Below are 7,500 nucleotides of genomic sequence, written 5' to 3'. Positions count from 1 at the left end.
GATGGAGTTTACCACCCACTTGGAGCTGCACTCTCAAGCAACCCGACTCGAAGGAGAGGTCCCGCCGACGCTCGCACCGGCCGCTACGGGCCTGGCACCCTCTACGGGCCGTGGCCTCATTCAAGTTGGACTTGGGCTCGGCGCGAGGCGTCGGGGTAGTGGACCCTCCCAAACACCACATGCCACGACAGGCGGCCGCCTGCGGGGTTCGGTGCTGGACTCTTCCCTGTTCGCTCGCCGCTACTGGGGGAATCCTTGTTAGTTTCTTTTCCTCCGCTTAGTAATATGCTTAAATTCAGCGGGTAGTCTCGCCTGCTCTGAGGTCGTTGTACGAGGTGTCGCACGCCACGCCGCCAGCCGGCTGTGCACGCTACCGAGTAAGTACCGGTATGCGAACCGCCAGGCGACGGGCGCGCATCGCACGTTTAAGGAGACGCGGCCGGCCCCACAGGCGGCCACGACACTCCCAGGTCAGCGAAGCGGGGCAAACGCCGCGCGCTTCAGTATACGTAGCCGACCCTCAGCCAGACGTGGCCCGGGAACGGAATCCATGGACCGCAATGTGCGTTCGAAACGTCGATGTTCATGTGTCCTGCAGTTCACATGTCGACGCGCAATTTGCTGCGTTCTTCATCGACCCACGAGCCGAGTGATCCACCGTCCTGGGTGATCTTTTCATAGTTTCCACCATCTCTTTCGAGACAGTTGCATAGGCGGGACTGAGGCGTGTGGCGGCCCTGTTCCAGCGTTCAGTGTCCAACGGCCTCACGGCCGATGGGCGTCGTACGGCTCCACACCGGAGCGGACAGGCAGTCGGGCGAAAGTCATTCAAAACCGGCGCCAGGCGCCAGGTGCCGCAGGCCAGCCGCTCCAGCGCTTCAGCGCTCGTACCACACAACATTGCCGTTAGTTTTGAGACGAACGCGTGGTTCCGCACGCGGCGCACGGCTACTGCGAGCCGTACAGGTAGCTGCGTGTTGCGCGACACGACACGCACATCGAAAGACATGCAGTCTAGTCGGTAATGATCCTTCCGCAGGTTCACCTACGGAAACCTTGTTACGACTTTTACTTCCTCTAAATGATCAAGTTTGGTCATCTTTCCGGTAGCATCGGCAACGACAGAGTCAATGCCGCGTACCAGTCCGAAGACCTCACTAAATCATTCAATCGGTAGTAGCGACGGGCGGTGTGTACAAAGGGCAGGGACGTAATCAACGCGAGCTTATGACTCGCGCTTACTGGGAATTCCTCGTTCATGGGGAACAATTGCAAGCCCCAATCCCTAGCACGAAGGAGGTTCAGCGGGTTACCCCGACCTTTCGGCCTAGGAAGACACGCTGATTCCTTCAGTGTAGCGCGCGTGCGGCCCAGAACATCTAAGGGCATCACAGACCTGTTATTGCTCAATCTCGTGCGGCTAGAAGCCGCCTGTCCCTCTAAGAAGAAAAGTAATCGCTGACAGCACGAAGGATGTCACGCGACTAGTTAGCAGGCTAGAGTCTCGTTCGTTATCGGAATTAACCAGACAAATCGCTCCACCAACTAAGAACGGCCATGCACCACCACCCACCGAATCAAGAAAGAGCTATCAATCTGTCAATCCTTCCGGTGTCCGGGCCTGGTGAGGTTTCCCGTGTTGAGTCAAATTAAGCCGCAGGCTCCACTCCTGGTGGTGCCCTTCCGTCAATTCCTTTAAGTTTCAGCTTTGCAACCATACTTCCCCCGGAACCCAAAAGCTTTGGTTTCCCGGAGGCTGCCCGCCGAGTCATCGGAGGAACTGCGGCGGATCGCTGGCTGGCATCGTTTATGGTTAGAACTAGGGCGGTATCTGATCGCCTTCGAACCTCTAACTTTCGTTCTTGATTAATGAAAACATACTTGGCAAATGCTTTCGCTTCTGTTCGTCTTGCGACGATCCAAGAATTTCACCTCTAACGTCGCAATACGAATGCCCCCGCCTGTCCCTATTAATCATTACCTCGGGTTCCGAAAACCAACAAAATAGAACCGAGGTCCTATTCCATTATTCCATGCACACAGTATTCAGGCGGGCTTGCCTGCTTTAAGCACTCTAATTTGTTCAAAGTAAACGTGCCGGCCCACCGAGACACTCAATAAAGAGCACCCTGGTAGGATTTCAACGGGGTCCGCCTCGGGACGCACGAGCACGCACGAGGCGGTCGCACGCCTTCGGCTCGCCCCACCGGCAGGACGTCCCACGATACATGCCAGTTAAACACCGACGGGCGGTGAACCAACAGCGTGGGACACAAATCCAACTACGAGCTTTTTAACCGCAACAACTTTAATATACGCTATTGGAGCTGGAATTACCGCGGCTGCTGGCACCAGACTTGCCCTCCAATAGATACTCGTTAAAGGATTTAAAGTGTACTCATTCCGATTACGGGGCCTCGGATGAGTCCCGTATCGTTATTTTTCGTCACTACCTCCCCGTGCCGGGAGTGGGTAATTTGCGCGCCTGCTGCCTTCCTTGGATGTGGTAGCCGTTTCTCAGGCTCCCTCTCCGGAATCGAACCCTGATTCCCCGTTACCCGTTACAACCATGGTAGGCGCAGAACCTACCATCGACAGTTGATAAGGCAGACATTTGAAAGATGCGTCGCCGGTACGAGGACCGTGCGATCAGCCCAAAGTTATTCAGAGTCACCAAGGCAAACGGACCGGACGAGCCGACCGATTGGTTTTGATCTAATAAAAGCGTCCCTTCCATCTCTGGTCGGGACTCTGTTTGCATGTATTAGCTCTAGAATTACCACAGTTATCCAAGTAACGTGGGTACGATCTAAGGAACCATAACTGATTTAATGAGCCATTCGCGGTTTCACCTTAATGCGGCTTGTACTGAGACATGCATGGCTTAATCTTTGAGACAAGCATATGACTACTGGCAGGATCAACCAGGGAGCTGCGTCAACTAGAGCTGAGCAGCCGGCCGCCCGGGAGTGTGTCCCGGGGGCCCGCGCGAACACGCAAGCGTCCGCTCAATTATTCTGCAAACAGGAGGAGGCTGAGCTCCCCTGCACAACACACCTCGAAACCCTCTCAGGTCCCGGCGGCGCGCAGCGCCGTCCTAAGTACTTGGTCGGGTTCGAGAGAGGCGCAATCGCCCGGAGTTAGGCGAGTAGACGCTTTAGGTGCGACCACCCGTGCTCCCAACTGAGCTTGCCGCTGCCGACAGAGGCCCGGGAGCGTGCTGTCGTGGCATTGCCGGCGGGAGACAACACGCGCCACCTACGGTGACCGGCAGCTCCAACGCCAGCGCCACAGAAGGACAAAAGCCCCACTTGGGTGCCGAAGCGAACTCTCCCAGCACAGCGCACGCGCCAACACGTCCGCACAGCTGCGATACAAACCACCTGCGAGAACCGCTGGGGCGACCGAGCAGCAGACGGCGTCGCGGCGCCGAGCGCCGGGCGGCGGCGCATCCTCAGCGCACACAGTCCTCAATCGGACCAGCACACTGCAGATGGCCACCGCGCTTCGCACCGGGCCCGCGAGGACCTACTTTGGCCGCAAGGCGCCGCGAGCAGGGGGCGCCGGCGCGCAGCTGCGCCGCCTGCCGCGTCCGTCGGCCGGCGCGCCTGCCACTGGCCGCCCCCACCAGCCGGCTGTAGCGCGTGCGCCCACGCACCGCGCTGCCAGCACGCCGGGCGGCCCCCCCTCACCGGCCGGGGACGGTCCCACCCAGCCACCGCCGCGTATCGCCTCACACCCAGATCCCCTTTCACGTTCGTGGGCATGGTGGGTCCCCTTTCACGTTCGTGGGCATGGTGGGTATCCATGAAACAACCGGTTAATAGCTCGACCGATCGTCGCCAACACTGATTCACCTCTAGCGAGAACAACCGCACCACAACGGGTTACCAGTTGTTCATTTGCGTAACGTCACCAGCAAACGTAGACGTCCATCGCCATTTGCAACGAGTATTGCATGCCTGTGTCAGGTGTCACAACACACTACGTCTGCCCACATAGACGCAACAACATGTGCACGCCTAGAGAACACGTGGAAGGTAGCCCCCGTACGTATGCGGTGTCCATTGCGCGAACGACTGTCAGCCGGCCTCTGCAGCATGTCGCAGATGTGGAACGCGGTGCAACATGCTATCACAGTGTGTGAGAAGAGACGACTACGTCCGAATACACGCTCCACTACATCAACAGACTGCTCATGCTGATCGCCATCCAGGGCGTCCGTTCCTCCCACACGTCTGAATGGCGTACCACACTGCAATCCAGCTCCTAAAGGGAGACGACACGTAGCTGCGTCCACAATATTTGGACTGTATGGTCCGCCGTTGCTAGGCGCAGTCGTCGTACGGTCACACATGTGCCACGATGTATCATTCAGTACATACGGACCAATGTGCAGCACAGTTTGTGGGTTTTGCGTACATCCGCGGACAGGTGACAGGCCGTACCACAACGTAGGCTGAGTACGTCGGCATGCGAAGGGCATTGAACATGCAAACTTCTCAACGACCAGCTTGCGAAGGCAGGGGGGAAGGGGGGGGGCATGTACGTCCTGCTGCTATCCACATTACAGTGTATAGCAGGAGCATGTGGAAAGTCAGCAACACTTGCAAGGTGTTTAACATGACGCGATACACAGGGGACCGGGCAGTGCGAATAGCGAACTATATTGCGAGGGTTGCGGTTAGGCAACACTACTCTAATTTAACGAGTTGCATAACAATTACAGAGCAGGTTCAGCGACAACGTGCGTCAGGTTAAGGCGCAATATAGGTTAGGTTGAGGCGCAATATGGGTTACGTTAAGGCACAAATTAGGTTACGTTAAGGCACAAATTAGGTTACGTTAAGGCACAAATTGGGTTACGTTAAGGCACAAATTGGGTTACGTTAAGGCACAAATTGGGTTACGTTAAGGCACAACATGGGTTACGTTAAGGCACAACATGGGTTACGTTAAGGCACAACATGGGTTACGTTAAGGCACAACATGGGTTACGTTAAGGCACAACATGGGTTACGTTAAGGCACAACATGGGTTACGTTAAGGCACAACATGGGTTACGTTAAGGCACAACATGGGTTACGTTAAGGCACAACATGGGTTACGTTAAGGCACAACATGGGTTAGGTTAAGGCACAACATGGGTTAGGTTAAGGCACAACATGGGTTAGGTTAAGGCACAACATGGGTTAGGTTAAGGCACAACGTAAGTTAGGTTAAGGCACAACGTAAGTTAGGTTAAGGCACAACGTAAGTTAGGTTAAGGCACAACGTAGGTTAGGTTAAGGCACAACGTAGGTTAGGTTAAGGCACAACGTAGGTTAGGTTAAGGCACAACGTAGGTTAGGTTAAGGCACAACGTAGGTTAGGTTAAGGCACAACGTAGGTTAGGTTAAGGCACAACGTAGGTTAGGTTAAGGCACAACGTAGGTTAGGTTAAGGCACAACGTAGGTTAGGTTAAGGCACAACGTAGGTTAGGTTAAGGCACAACGTAGGTTAGGTTAAGGCACAACGTAGGTTAGGTTAAGGCACAACGTAGGTTAGGTTAAGGCACAACGTAGGTTAGGTTAAGGCACAACGTAGGTTAGGTTAAGGCACAACGTAGGTTAGGTTAAGGCACAACGTAGGTTAGGTTAAGGCACAACGTAGGTTAGGTTAAGGCACAACGTAGGTTAGGTTAAGGCACAACGTAGGTTAGGTTAAGGCACAACGTAGGTTAGGTTAAGGCACAACGTAGGTTAGGTTAAGGCACAACGTAGGTTAGGTTAAGGCACAACGTAGGTTAGGTTAAGGCACAACGTAGGTTAGGTTAAGGCACAACGTAGGTTAGGTTAAGGCACAACGTAGGTTAGGTTAAGGCACAACGTAGGTTAGGTTAAGGCACAACGTAGGTTAGGTTAAGGTACAACATAGGTTAGGTTAAGGTACAACATAGGTTAGGTTAAGGTACAACGTAGGTTAGGTTAAGGCGCAATGTCGGTTAGGTTAAGGTACGATATAGCTTAGGTTAAGGTACACATTGTTGTAGGGAAAGGTGTATTTGGGGGGGGGGGCGGCGGCAGGTTCGTTGATAGTGATTATCGTAAGTGCATGCCTGCGGGATCATCCGATTTGTCACGTCAGGATGCACTTGTGGCTCATGACAGGCGGCGCTCCGATTCCAAGGTTGTGGCAGATCTGTGTCTTTCATTCCTGCCATTGTTTGTGTACTGTGACAGGAGGCAGTATGGTGATGTTGGGTGCACCCCTGTGTAGGACATGTGTGGGTGTTCGTGGCTTAGCTGAGCAATGGCGGATGTCGGAAGGGTGGGATATTCTGTTTTCTGGGTGGACCTCCCGGTCTGGTTATGATAGTGTGGATTGTGTAATGTGGCGGAGAGGATGCACCGGATGTTCTTCCATGCTGGTGGTTAGATATTGTGTGTGTGCCTGTTAGAGGCAGAGAGTAGTGTGTGATAGTGTCTGGCTGACGTGTGGTTCTCATTGTGTGCAGAGTCTTTCAGCATGTATAGGGACGGTTGTATATATTATCTGTATTCTGATGGCTCTGCATTTATTACTAATCAGTGCCGTGTATACGGTTACTCTGGTTCCAGTCGAAACTGTTCTATCTCTGTACATTAGTGACACTGCGGCTCCACTATGTTGCTGCCCCTGTCGGCCGTTTCCCCCAGTGTATGGCTAGTGATTATCAGCAATCAGTCTATTAGTCAATACCGGTAGTGTGACGACTTCAAATGTCCGGGATGGGGGAAGCTAAACCCTTCCCGTGGGTCAGGGCCTAGAAAGACTCTTCCCACGCAGGAGGCTCGGACTGTCGTTACTCTTCCGAGAAATATATTTGCCCAGCGTTTTTTGCGACTGCGAGTGCAACGCCAGGAGGCTCCGACTGTCGTTACTGTTCCGAGATATATATTTGCCCAACGTTTTTTGCGACTGCGAGTGCAACGCCCACGGGTACCGACATGGATGGGGCGCTTCCTAGCTGATCGCTCGGCATGGGAATCAGTACAGTGAGCAATGCGATCGCGTCTGTAGCTTGTACGTGGTACAGCTCGCAGCTCATGTATAGGGACAGCGGGAATGTCGCATATTGGACATAACTCTTCATGAAACGCAAGTTATAGGTGTGGATTGCACATTACGAGTGCGGGAAACTTCCGCCGTTCATCCGCTGGCGTTGCGAGTTTGGCGGTTGGGGTGGGGCACGAGCGGGTGCGGGTGGTGTGATTGCCGGTCCACGACGTTGTGCGGCAGAGGCACTGGCGTTTGGGTGCTGTGGTCGACACAGGCTGCATGCTTTGTGGGTGGCGTCGAAAGATGGGCACTGTGGGCCCATCGATGTCTTAGTCGGCTTGGCGTCCCATAGATGGCGGTATCGTCGTTGCAGGAGCTCATGCTGAGGGAGACCTACAGATGGCGGTATGTTTTGTGGTGCGCTCGACATGGCGGACCTAGTGTTGTCAGATTCGCATAGATGGCGATACTGTTTTGCC

At 54.3% G+C, this 7,500-nt stretch overlaps 2 non-coding genes and 1 pseudogene across 2 annotated transcripts; all 3 read right to left on the bottom strand.

Moving 5' to 3' along the window:
- The window catches only part of LOC126433999 (large subunit ribosomal RNA), a 7,951-nt pseudogene extending 7,625 nt beyond the window's left edge, over nucleotides 1-326 (bottom strand).
- A 188-nt stretch (nucleotides 327-514) lies between these two features.
- On the bottom strand, nucleotides 515-669 carry LOC126433962 (5.8S ribosomal RNA). Its single transcript, XR_007578878.1, has one exon. It is a non-coding gene; the product is annotated as a 5.8S ribosomal RNA (ribosomal RNA).
- A 353-nt stretch (nucleotides 670-1,022) lies between these two features.
- On the bottom strand, nucleotides 1,023-2,931 carry LOC126433977 (small subunit ribosomal RNA). Its single transcript, XR_007578892.1, has one exon. It is a non-coding gene; the product is annotated as a small subunit ribosomal RNA (ribosomal RNA).
- Nucleotides 2,932-7,500: the final 4,569 nt, after the last annotated feature.

The sequence above is a fragment of the Schistocerca serialis genome, unplaced genomic scaffold (assembly GCF_023864345.2).
Source record: "Schistocerca serialis cubense isolate TAMUIC-IGC-003099 unplaced genomic scaffold, iqSchSeri2.2 HiC_scaffold_1178, whole genome shotgun sequence".
Lineage (NCBI taxonomy): Eukaryota > Metazoa > Arthropoda > Insecta > Orthoptera > Acrididae > Schistocerca > Schistocerca serialis.
This window is presented reverse-complemented; position numbering and strand designations above follow the sequence as displayed.